This window comes from Balaenoptera borealis, assembly GCF_965194805.1.
Source record: "Balaenoptera borealis genome assembly, chromosome: 14".
Lineage (NCBI taxonomy): Eukaryota > Metazoa > Chordata > Mammalia > Artiodactyla > Balaenopteridae > Balaenoptera > Balaenoptera borealis.
In genome coordinates, this window is record NC_138875.1 from 53,610,924 (window position 1) to 53,624,197 (window position 13,274).

General features: G+C 37.0%; 1 protein-coding gene across 3 annotated transcripts in view; it reads left to right on the top strand.

Annotated features, from left to right (window-relative positions):
- ROCK1 (Rho associated coiled-coil containing protein kinase 1) overlaps positions 1–13,274 on the top strand; it is a 139,195-nt gene that overhangs the window by 15,513 nt on the left and 110,408 nt on the right. The window contains exon 1 of one of the 3 annotated variants that reach the window (XM_082353490.1): positions 11,081–11,146. The exons of the other annotated variants lie outside the window; for them this stretch is intronic. The gene's annotated coding sequence lies outside the window, so the exon portion shown is untranslated. Of the gene's footprint in view, positions 1–11,080; positions 11,147–13,274 lie in introns of those variants that run through there. 3 annotated transcript variants of the gene reach the window in all.

Sequence of the window (13,274 nt, forward strand, 5' to 3'; positions counted from 1 at the left end):
CATTGGTAAAGAATGGAGTGGGGAAGATGAGGTACGTAGTAGTAGGGAAAAGATCTTGCTAAGTGTTTATTGACTAGGTTGGAGGGGGAAAGTAAGTAAGTTCTGTAGTAATTTACTTCAGAAGCAGTGGTCTAGAACTTGACTGGGTAAGGGATGGGAGTCAGTTCTTTGATTGACTGTGCAATGTATTTATTGCAAGGTTCAAATAGCTTTCTGCTAAAACATATCTTTGTTGGATTTGACACGTCTGGAAAGTGAGTATTGGTAGGCAATCTAAGCCATGAAGCATGGTGATCTGAAGTAGAATAAAATGATGCATGATGATTAATGACACCATCATGCACATTAATTTAACAGTAGGCAGTAGTAACATTTTACTGAATTGGTATGAAATAAGATATGGGATGACTTTGGGAAAATGTTAAAAAAATTAATATCTGGGCTTCCTTGGTGGCGCAGTGGTTGAGAGTCTGCCTGCTAATGCGGGGGACACGGGTTCGAGCCCTGGTCTGGGAGGATCCCACATGCTGCGGAGTAGCTGGGCCCGTGAGCCACAATTGCTGAGCCTGCGCGTCTGGAGCCTGTGCTCCGCAACGGGAGAGGCCGCGGTAGTGAGAGGCCCGCGCACCGCGATGAGGAGTGGCCCCCACTTGCCGCAGCTGGAGGAAGCCCTCGCGCAGAGACGAAGACCCAACACAGCCAAAAATAAATAAATAAATAAATAAATAAATAAATTAATTAATTAAAAAATATATTAAAAAAAAATTAATATCTGTGTATTTGGTGCAGGGATTACTGTCCTATAACAGAACTGAACATTTATCAGGGGCTGGGGATGGGCTAGGGGATTGACTGCAAAGAGGTACAAGGGAACGTTTAGGGTGATGGAAGTGTTCTGTATCTTGATTGTGGTAGTGGTGGTGGTTATACAGCTGTTTGTCAAAATTCATTGAACTATAAACCTAAAAAGGATGAATTTTACTTTATGTAAATTATACCTCAATAAACCTGAATTTTTAAAAAAGAAAAATTACTTACTTGGTGAAAGGATTAGTAGTCCTATGACAGAACTAAACATTTTTTTGCTACTGTCAGTAATATGGCCTTTGAATATGAGGGATGTGTCTGTGTGTGCTTCACTTATGTATGTATGTGTCACTTGGGAAGGACCTGTGCTGTCTGAATTTTGAAATGTGATGATTGAAAAACAACTGGTAATATTTGTGGCCAGTGATAAAATTAGAGCTTTTATGTGAAAATTAGAATTTTGGAAAACTTGTATTTGCCACCCTGAGCTTGACAGCTTTCCAGTGCCTAAAGCCTTTTCTCATGTAGTTGGTGGTGACATTAATAAATGAGACTTTTGAATATTGTGTGATGAAATGTATCAACATTTGGAAGAGCTCATAATTTTTTGGAAGAGCCAATATTTTCTAAATGACCAATTATAAAATCATTGATGAGTAAAAGATCTACTCGAAGTACAAGATAGACCATTAAATTTTTTTAAAAATTTATTTACTTTATTTATTTTTGGCTGTGTTAGCTCTTCATTGCTGCATGCGGGCTTTCTCTAGTTGCGGCGAGCGGGGCCACTCTTCATTGTGGTGCGCGGGCTTCTCATTGCGGTGGCTTCGCTTGTTGTGGAGCACGGGCTCTAGGCGCGCGGGCTTCAGTAGTTGTGGCATGTGGGCTGAGTAGTGTGGCTCTTGGGCTCTAGAGCGCAGGCTCAGTAGTTGTGGCGCACGGGCTTAGTTGCTCCATGGCATATGGGATCTTCCTGGACCAGGGATCAAACCTGTGTCCCCTGCATTGGCAGGAGGCCTCTTAACCACTGCGCCACCAGGGAAGTTCACCATTTAATTTAAATATTACAAAGTGAGTGCAAAAAGTTCATTGATACAGTTTCAGATTCCATATTGCAAATGACTTTTTTTTTTTTTTTTTTAATGTGTCTGTGCCATGTGACTTGTGGGATCTTAGTTCCCTGACCAGAGATTGAACCCGGCCCTGGCAGTGAAAGTGCAGAGTCCTAACCACTGGACCGCCAGGGATTCCCTAATGGATTTGTTTTTAAAAATCCATTCTGATGAGCTGTCTTTTAGTCAGTGTGTTAAGAGTATTCCCATTTAATGTAGTATTAACGTGTTTGGGTTTGTCTCCCATTTTATTACTTATTTTGTACTTCTTTGTTTTTTGTTCCTGTTTCTCTTTCTTGCCTTCTTTTGGGTTATTTATACATTTTTTAGTATCCATTTTAGTTTATCTATTGTGTGTGGGGTTTTTTAATAAATTTATTTTTCATTTATTTATTTTTGGCTGTGTTGGGTCTTCGTTGCTGCGCACGGGCTTTCTCTAATTGTGGCATGCGGGGGCCACTCTTCATTGCTGTGCGTAGGCTTCTCATTGTGGTGGCTTCTCTTGTTATGGAGCACGGGCTCTAGGCACGCAGGCTTCAGTAGTTGTGGCTTGAGGGCTCTAGAGCGCAGGCTCAGTAGTTGTGGCGCATGAGCCCAACTGCCCCGTGGCATGTGGGATCTTCCTGGAGCAGGGCTCAAACCCGTATCCCCTGCATTGGCAGGCAGATTCTTAACCACTGCGCCACAAGGGAAGTCCCTGTGTTTTTGATTATATTTTTTATGCAGTTTTTTTTAATGGCTGCTGTTCTAGGGATTTCAGTATACATGCCTGATTTTTCACAGTATGCTACCACTTTTTAAGAAATGTAGAAACCTTACCACCATAAATGCCCCTTCACCCTCCCCTTTATGTTGTAGTTGTCTTATGTATTTCAGCTATACACATTGAAAATGTTAGAAAATGTTATCATTTTTGTCTTCATTCGTCAAATGTATTTTAAATAACTCAATAGGAGAAGAATAGGTAAGTTTATCATTTTGGTTGCTCTTCTTTCTTACCTCATGTTCCAGGTTTCCTTCCACTCTCATTTTCCTTCTGTCTGAAGAACTTCCTTTTTGAGGTTTTTTTTTTTTTTTTAAGTAGTCCTTTTACAGCAGGTCAGCTGGCTATGAATTTTCATAGTTTTCCTTCCTCTCAGGCAGTTTTTATTTCATTTTCATTCCTAAAGGATATTTTCAGTGGCTATAGAATTTTGGATTGATAGTTCTTTCCTTTTGATACTTTAAAAATGGTGTTCCACTTCTTTCAGAGGTTTCACATAGTTTCTGGCGAGAAATCTTCAGTTATCCAATTCATTCTCCCCTGTAAGTAATATCATTTTTTTCTGGTTGTCCTCAAGGTATTTTCTTTGTTTTTAGTTTTAAGCAGTTTGATTACGATGTGTCTGGAAGTAGGTTCCTTTGGGTTTATCCTATTGGGGTTCACTGAGCTTGAATCAGTAGCAAATATGGGAAGCAAATATGGGAAATTTTCAACCTTTGTTTCTTCAAATATTTTTACTGCACTAAACTCTTTCTCCTGTCCTTTTGGGACTCTTAATAGCACAAATGTTCCCCTTTCTGTTGTTTTCCCACAGGTCCCTGGGGCTCTGTTCATTTAAAAACATTTTTTTTCCTTTGTTGATTAGATCATTTTTACTGATGTATCTTCAGGTACAGGCATACCTCATTTTATTGTGCTTTGCTTTATTGCACTTCACAGATACTGCATTTTTTACAGGTTTGTGACAACACTGTGTTCATCAAGTCTGGTGGTGCCATTTTTCCAACAACATTTGCTCACGTTGTGTCTTTATGTTGCATTTTGGTAATTCTTGCAGTATTTCAATCTTTTTCATTACTATATTTATTATGGGGATCTGTGATTAGTAATCTTTGATGTTAGTACCATGACTACTGAAGGCTCAAATGATGGTTAGCACTTTTTAGCAATAGGGTATTTTAAAATTAAGGTATGTGCATTGTTTTTTAGATATAATGTTATTGCACGGTTAGTAAACTGCAGTATAGCATAAACATAAATTTTATATGCACTGGGAAACCAAAAAATTTGTGTGACTGGCTTTATTGCAATATTTGCTTTATTATGGTAGTCTGGAATCAAACCCACACCATCTCCAAGGTATGCCTGCATACTGAGTCTATTCTCTTGTCATCTCTATGCTGCTATTGAGCTTATCGAGGGTGTGTTTTTCATTTTGGTCATTGTATTTTTCCCTTCTGAATTTTCCATTTAGTTCTTTTTTTATTGCTTACACTGTCTAACCATTAATTCCAAGTGTTTGCCCTTATTTTGGGGAGCATTTTAATAATAGCTGTTTTAAAAGTCTTTGTTAGATAATTCCAACCTATGTGTCATTTTGCTATTGCCATCTGTCATTTGTCTTTAACTTTTTGTTTTGAAATAATTACAGATTTACAGGAAGTTACAAATATAGTGCAGAGAGGTCTAGTGCACCCTTCACCCAGTTTCCCTCGATGGTTACATTATGCATAACCTAGGGACAGTATCAAAACCAGCAAATTGCAATTGGTTTGATGTGTGTGTATAGTTCTGTGCCATTTTTCCACATGTGTAGATTCCTGTAGCCACTGCTACAAGCAAGATACAGAACTATTCCATCACCACAAAGATTTCCCTGTGCTACTTCTATATAGTCATATCCCCCCACCCCTCATATCCCTAACCCCTGGAAACCACTAATCTGTTCTCCATCTCTATAATTTTATCATTTGAAGAATGTTATTAGAAAAAAATCACACAGTATACGACCGTTTGAGATTGTTTTTTTTACTCCTCATAAAGCCCCTGAGATCCATCCCCATTGTTGCAGGAATCAGTAGTTCATTCCTTTTTATAGCAGGGTATCATTCCATAGTGTGGATATACCACAGTCTGTTTAGCCATTTACCTACTGAAGGTAATTTTTGTTGTTTCCATTTTTTGGCTATTAGAGATAAAGCTGCTATGAGCATTTGTGTGCAGGTTTTTGCAAGTACACTGTTTTCATTTCTCTGGGATAAATGCCCATGAGTGCAAATGTTAGGTCATATGATACTGGCTGTAAAGCTGTTTTCCAGAGTGGCTCTACCATTTTATATACCACCCTGCAATGTATGAGAGATACAGTTTCTCTGCATTCTCATCAGCATTGGTATTGTAACTATTTTTCATATTAGTTGTAATGAGTATATAGTGATATTTCATAATGACTTTAATTTACATTTATTTAATGGCTAATGATATTTAGTATCTTTTCATGCACCTGTTTGCCAGTCAGTACATCCTCTTTGGTGAAATGTCTGTCTATATCTTTCGCCCATTTTCTAATCAGATTTTGTTTTGTTTTTAACATCTTTATTGGAGTATAATTGCTTTACAATGGTGTGTTAGTTTCTGCTTTATAACAAAGTGAATCAGCTATACATATACATATATCCCCATATCTCCTCCCTCTTGCGTTTCCCTCCCACCCTCCCTATTCCACCCCTCTAGGTGGTCACAAAGCACCGAGCTTATCTCCCTGTGCTATGCGGCTGCTTCCCACTAGCTATCTGTTTTACATTTGGTAGTGTATATATGTCCATGCCACTCTCTCACTTTGTCCCAGCTTACCCTTCCCTCTCCCTGTGTCCTCAAGTCCATTCTCTACGTCTGCATCTTTATTCCTGTCCTGCCCCTAGGTTCTTCAGAACCTTTTTTTTTTTTTTCCAGATTCCATGTATATGTGTTACCATATGGTATTTGTTTTTCTCCTTCTAACTTACTTCACTCTGTATGACAGACTCTAGGTCCATCCACCTCACTACAAATAACTCAGTTTCGTTTCTTTTTATGGCTGAGTAATATTCCATTGTATATATGTGCCCCATCTTCTTTATCCGTTCATCTGTTGATGGACACTTACGTTGCTTCCGTGTCCTGGCTGTTGTAAATAGAGCTGCAGTGAACATTGTGGTACATGACTCTTTTTGAATTATGGTTTTCTCAGCATATATGCCCAGTAGTGGGATTGCTGGGTCGCATGGTAGTTCTATTTTTAGTTCTTTAAGGAACCTCCATACTGTTCTCCATAGTGGCTGTATCAATTTACATTCCCACCAGCAGTGCAAGAGGGTTCCCTTTTCTCCACACCCTCTCCAGCATTTATTGTTTGTAGATTTTTTGATGATGGCCATTCTGACTGGTGTAAGGTGATACCTCATTGTAGTTTTGATTTGCATTTCTCTAATGATTAGTGATGTTGAGCATCTTTTCATGTGTTTGTTGGCAATCTGTATATCTTCTTTGTAGAAATGTCTATTTAGGTCTTCTGCCCAATTTTGGATTGGGTTGTTTGTCTTTTTGATATCGAGCTGCATGAGCTGCTTGTAGATTTTGGAGATTAGTCCTTTGTCAGTTGCTCAGATTGTTTTTTATTGTTGAGTTTTGAGAGTTATTCAATTATTCTAATATATATGGTTTGCAAAAGATTTTCCCCAGTATTTGGCTTGTCTTTTCATCCTTTTACCTGGATCTTTTGCAGAGCAAAAGTTATTTTTGACAAAGTCCAATTTATCAAAAATTTTTTAGATTTTTAAAATACTTTTTCTGCCATGTTTCAGAAGCTTTCACTAAGTTGTAGTTCTCAAACATTTTACCCTGTTTTCCTAAACACTTTAACATTTAAATGAGTGATCCAATTTGAGTTAATTTTTGTGTGAGGTGTGAAGTTTAGATTGAGGTTCATTTTTTAAATGGATATCCAATTCTCCAAAACCATTTATTGATAAGACTACCTTCCTCCATTGACTTGGTTTTGTACCTTGTCAAAAATCATTTGGCTATACTTGTGTGGGTCTGTTTCTTGGTTTTCTATTCTGTTCCATTGATCTATACAGTTGGCCCGCTGTATCCACAAGTTCCACATCCACAGATTCAACCAGCCGCAGACTGAAAACATTAGGGAAAAAAAAATCCAGAAAGTTTCAAAAAGCAAAACTTGTATTTGCCTGTAGTCAGCAGTTATTTACATAACATTTACATTGTAATTACAACTATTTACATAGCATTTGCATTGTATTAGGTATTATAAGTAATCTAGAGATGATTTAAAGTATATGGAAGGATGTGTGGATGATATATACAAAGGCTACGCCTTTTTTTTTTTTTTTGCTGCACCGTGCAGCTTGCAGGATCTTAGTTTCCTGACTGGATCGAACGCGGCTCCAGCAGTGAAAGCACCAAGTCCTAACCACTGGACTACCAGGGAATTCCACTGTGCCATTTTATTTAACGGACTTGAGCATCTTTGGATTTAGGTATTTGCAGGGGTCCTAGAACCAATCCCCCAGAGATGCCAAGGGAGTACTGTATGTGTGTCCTTCCATGAGTAGCGCACACTGTCTTGATTATTGTAGCTGTGTAAGTCTTAAACTTGGGTACGGTTATTCCTGCACATTATTCTTTCTCAAAATTGTTTTAGCTTTTCTAGTTCCTTAGCTTTTCCATATAAATTTTAGAACAATCTTGCCTATATCTACAACATGTACAAAAACTCTTGCTGGGATTTGATAGGAATTGCGTTAAACCTATACGTCAATATTGGCAGAATTGATGTCTTTACTATGTTGAGTCTTCCAATCCATGAACGCTATACGTCTCTCCATTTATTTAGATCTCTTTAAAATTTCTTTCATCAGTATTTTGTAGTTTTCAGCATAAATTCTATACTTGCTTTGTTAGATTTATTCCTAAATATTCCTTTTTTATCTGAGTAAATGTAAATGGCATTGCGTTTTTAATTTTGGTTTCTTCATGTTCATTGCTAATATACAGAAATACAGTTGTTTTTGAATGTTGATCTTATGTCTTATGACCTTGTGGAACTCACTTATTAGTTCTAGGTGTTTTTTGTTTATTTTTGTGCTGTAGCTTCCTTGTGATTTTCCTCATAGACAATCATACCATCTGTAAATATGGACAATTTTATTTCTTCTTTTCTGATATGTATGCCTTTTATTTCCCTTACTTTATTGAGCTGGCTGTGAGTTCCCATGCTATGTTAAATTAAGAGTGTGAGAAAGGACATCCTTGTCTTGTTCTTGATTTTTGATATGAGGGATATCATAGATTTTTGCCATTAAGCATGATGTTAGTTTCAGGTTTTTTTGTAGATGTTCTTTATAAGTTGAGGAAGTTCACCTCTATTCCTAGTTTTCTGAGAATTTTTCTCATGAATAGGAGTTGGATTTTGTCAAATACTTTTTATGCATCTGTTAATATCATGTGATTTTTCTTCTTTAGCTTGTTCATATAGTAAATTATATATGAAGAGAACTTTTAAGATATACTCTCTTAGCAGCTTTCAAATATTCAACACAGTACTGTTAACTGTAGTCACTGTGCTGTACATTACATCCCCAGGACTTATTCATCTTATACTGGAAGTCCAAGCCCTTATTTTACAACTAAGACCTCTTTCCATTCTAGTCCAGTATCCCTACATAGAGCAGCTAATGACTATTGTCATTGCCTCTGTGTGTGTGTGTGTGTGTGTGTGTGTGTGTAAGTGAGTGTTGGAATGTGAACGGGGGCCAGCCATCACTGTGGTAGAAGATGGAAGCCTCTTCAGGCTTGACTCATTCTTGGCTCAGGGGTCTTCACGTAATGAGGTTACTATCACACAAGCTGGAGAGGCTTCAAAGGAAAGAATTCCTTTCCAATCATAAGTCTGAGAGCTTTGGTAGGCATGCGTCTCTACAATCTTTCTTTGACTCACAGAGCTTTTGAAAAAGTCCCTTTAGACCAAAACACCTGCATCACGGTGGGCTGGTACACAGGTAGATGCCACTGATTTTATCCTGGGCAACTTATGATGTAATCTTATGTTCCAGAATTAGAATTTAACAGTGAAGGTTCATCATATTCTTCCAACCAAATGGGGGAAACAGGCTTCTTTACCTATAATGCTTTTCTGTGTATTTCTTTGTATAGCTTTTTTATTTGGTTACTCTAGGTATTCAATTAGACGTACATATCTTACCACATTTGATTGGTGTTGACATTTTACTAGTTCTAGTGAAGGGTAGAAATCTTATCTTCTTTATGTTCCTTTACCCTCCTAGTATATAATATATTCATCTTTAATGTCTTTATATGAGAAACAATGAGAAACAGGTCATATTAAAATTTTTTGCTTCAACTTTCAAGAGAATGAAAGTGTGTTGTATTTTCCTGTATTTTTACTTTTTCATTCATTCTTCCTGTTATCCCAAGATTCTTTTATCATTTTCTATTTGAAGAATTTCCTTTACTATTGTATGTCAGCTACATTGTTTTAGGATAGGTCTGCTGGTCACAAATCACTTAGTTTTTTGTCATCTGAGATTATCTTGTTTGCTTTTTTTTTGGATATAGAATTCTACTTTGACAGGTTTTTGTTGTTGTTGGTTTGGATTTCTTTAGATATGTCCTGTTAGGTTCTTCAATCTAGAGGTTTATGTCTTTTGCCAAATGTAGGGAATTTTTAGCCTTCATTTATTTCAGTCCTTTTTAGTCCCATTATCTTTCTTTCCTCCTTCTGGGCCTCCAGTGATATTAAATCTTTTGTTATGATTACCCAGGTCTCTGAGTCTCTGTTCATTCTTTTTTTCCCACCATGATCAAGGTCTAGTTTTATGAAAATTTGTATAGGAACGTTAAAAAGATTACAGTGAGCTGTTTATTTTTCTTTTAAACAATATTATTTTATTTTTTAATTCAACAGAAAAATACAATCATTCTAAAAAACTATACCACATTGTAACTATATGTACTGATTAGGGTGACGTGAAGCACACATGGCAAGTGACTCATTTTGCTGCCTGTGAAAGGAAACATTGCTTTGCATCCCTTTCCTCTTTATTAAATAGTCAAGATCACACACTGGTGTTTATTAAAATAACCAATAGATTTGGCTCTTTGATGAGTGCCAACCTAATGGTAACAAGGACTCTGAAAAATGAAGATTCCCCAAGCCATTTCTACGACTCAATCAAAGGCTTCAGACTGGGAGGGGAAAGTGCATTTCATTTTTTATTAGTCAAGTATAGTTGGCTGGAAATCAGCTTGTTTTTCTCACTTTCATTTACAAATTTGATGAGCTGTTTTTTTTGAAAAATGTTTTTATACTACTGCTAACTAAACATATGACGTGTTTTATTTTTCCCCAAAGAAACGAATCAGACACTTGAAGGAAAAATTTGAAAAATAAACTCTCTCCCCCAAAACAAAATCGAACCACCTGAACTCTTTCAGTTATTCATGCCAACACAAAGTCTAGCTTGTGTTCACCCATACCTATAAACTGTTAAAGTGATAAGGAGGCAGATCCTCTTTGAAATTATCCATGAATATATTTCTGTGACTTCTTAGGATATATCAGTTTCTTACAATGCAGCAGACCTATGTGGTAGTTATTGTTGTTATCCTTATTTTACAGATGAGAACATGAGGCTGTGAAGAGTTAGATAATTTGCTTAAGATCACGGTGACTATTAAGTGTTCTAGATTGGAATATGACTCCGTGCCTTTTTGACAGGATACTGTTTATATAGAAGTATTTTTCTTTTTTATAAGGTTGATGTCTCAACTTTGTATCTTAATTCTGTCCTCCCTTACATTTTTTTTGGAACCTCACTTAATCATTTTTATTCTATAAAAATACGTCTCTTCTACCTAAAAGTATTTCATCAAATTTAGGTTTTAAATCATGCAAGCTTCTAATCTTTCTCATTTCTTTTGGCCATTATTTCATTTGTTCCTTTTCCATTAACTTTTCTACCCATTATAAGCTGGTTTATGCCCCTTCCACTCTGAGAAGCATTCTATTTAAGGTTGATACTGACCTTTAAAAAAAGAATTTCCCAAAGAGTCTCACTCCAGCTTCTCTGGGCCTAGATGGTCTATTGTATGCCTCTACCATAATCTCTTGCCTCAGGAGTCTGTGGGGTTTATAGTTGTCTCGTAGCTTTTATGAACTGTGCCCCCACCGCTTTGTCTACCTGTGTTCTTAGTTACACAAAACAGAAAGGTCCTTGCCTTGGTCCTTCAGGCATCCCCCAGATGGGTTAAAACAGACATACATAATAGTTTACAAATACAGTCTTACTCTGCTCCCTCAGGTTCAAGGTGGGGGAAGTGGGAACCAATCTGTTACCTACTCAAGACCAAGACCACCCCCACTCCGGGAGAGAGTGGGGTAACAGTGAGTAAACATGTCACAAAACTTTCCTACCATTTGAATATGGCTTTTACTTGATTGGATATTTGCTTGGTTGCTCTTAACCTTTGTTTTCCTGAGCTCTTACAAAGTTGGTTCAGAGAGCTTCTGGGGGTTTTTTCACATTTCTTTAGGGGAATGAGAGTTTGGAATTTCCTAGTCCGCCATTTTGCTGATGTCCAGTATTGACTTTTTTAAAAAGTTGTGGCAAAATATATATAACGTGAAACTTATTTTAATTACTTCTGAGTGTACAGTTAACTGACATTATATTGTTGTGCAACTATCATCAGTGACATTTTAATCACAAATTATTTGCCTCCTTTTGCATTTTTCATTCTAGTGGACCTCACGGTGGCATTTTGCTTTGCTCTTAAGTTCCTTCTAGAGTTAGTTCAGCTTTCATGATGCTGTTATATCTCCCTTCCCCACCTCTCTTATTGCTCATTGGTCATGTTTGCTCTGCTTATCTCTCAGATGTTAATGCTTCCCAGGATGCTATTATTCACTCTGTTTCCATTTTCCCCTTGGTTTACACTTGTTGGGTAATTGCATCTGTTATCATGGATTTCAGTGTATTCTCATGACTTCCAAGTCTATATCACAGTCCAGTCTCTCTGCTGAACTCAAACTCATATTTTTAACTGCCATCTAGTTATCCATAAAATGGCAGCTATCCTACAGGGACCTCAAATTCAGTATATCTAACATTTTTATCTTTTCTCTCCAAATTGTATTCTCTGCCTTGGTTAATGAAGTCACTATCTTCTTACCTAAACTAGAAGATAGATAGTCATTCTTATAATTATATAATCATTCTTAATCCTTCCTGTCCCTCTTTCAGTCATTCATCAGGTTCTTTTTCTTCTAATGCTCCATTCCTATTGCCCCAGTTTAGTTCAGACTTGTATTGATAGCTTCCTATGCTTGTATTACCACAGTATCCTCCTAATTGCTTCCTTTTCCACCTGTCTCTTCCTGTTCTAATCCACTGTCTTTATCATTGTCAGACTTTGATAAAATAAAAAACAGTCATGTCACTCTTCGTCTCCCCAAAATTCATGTGGTTCCAAGTGGATATCATCATAAGATAAATACTGAAATTCTTAGCATGGTATGTTATACCTTTAATACACATTCTGTAACCCATCTTCAGAGCATTGTTTCCTGTACCTCCTCCTTCTCACCCTATGGGACCAGAGCATCCTACTCTCATTCTCTAAACTTTTCTTGCCTTTCTTCTCTCTAGATTGCCTTGCCCCACCTCCATCTTACTCTTTCTCAATTCTCTTCTTTAAAGATCAGCTCAAACAAATGGAACCTAATTAAACTTAAAAGCTTTTGCACAGCAAAGGAAAACATAAAAAAAAAACGGAAAGACAACCTACGGATTGGAAGAAAATAGATTAATTTCCAAAATATACAAACAGCTCATACAGCTTAATATCAAGAAAACAAGCAATCCAATCAAAAAGTGGGCAGAAGGGACTACTTTGTAACACTGAGGATCCTGTATTATTTACTTTTTCTACCTACTAACCAGTGAACTTGCAGAGACAGGAAGTATTTTACTATTACTATTATTATCTTCATTATTATTACTATTACTATTTCTGTTTTCCTACAGAGGAGGAGACTGACTTATAAATAAATAATTACGATATAACAAGTACGGTAATTCCTAAATAGGAAGCACATAGGTGTTTTATTTTTTAACGTTTTCTCAGAGTGTTGGGGAAGGCAGCACAAACATTTGAGGCAGTCGAAACGTAAGAAATATTCACATCCCAGCTGGAGAAAAGAGCAGGTGCAAAGACAGTGGGATAGAGTGAGCGTGGGCCGTTTGGGAGATGACTGGTAGCACACTGTGGCTCAAGCCTAGATATATGTATGTACAGAAAATGAGGCTGGAAAGGTATAGTTTGAGATTGATTGGGAAGAGCCACTGTATGTTTTACTAAGTATTTGGAATACTTAATTTTTTGTACTATAATTGTCCTAGGGAATATTGGCATGTATGCAGTAATGTCACATTGGTTAAACAGATTTTAATCGTATTTCATATCAGAAGTTGTTAAAATTCCCTGAGGAAATTCTGTTTCCATTTTCATAT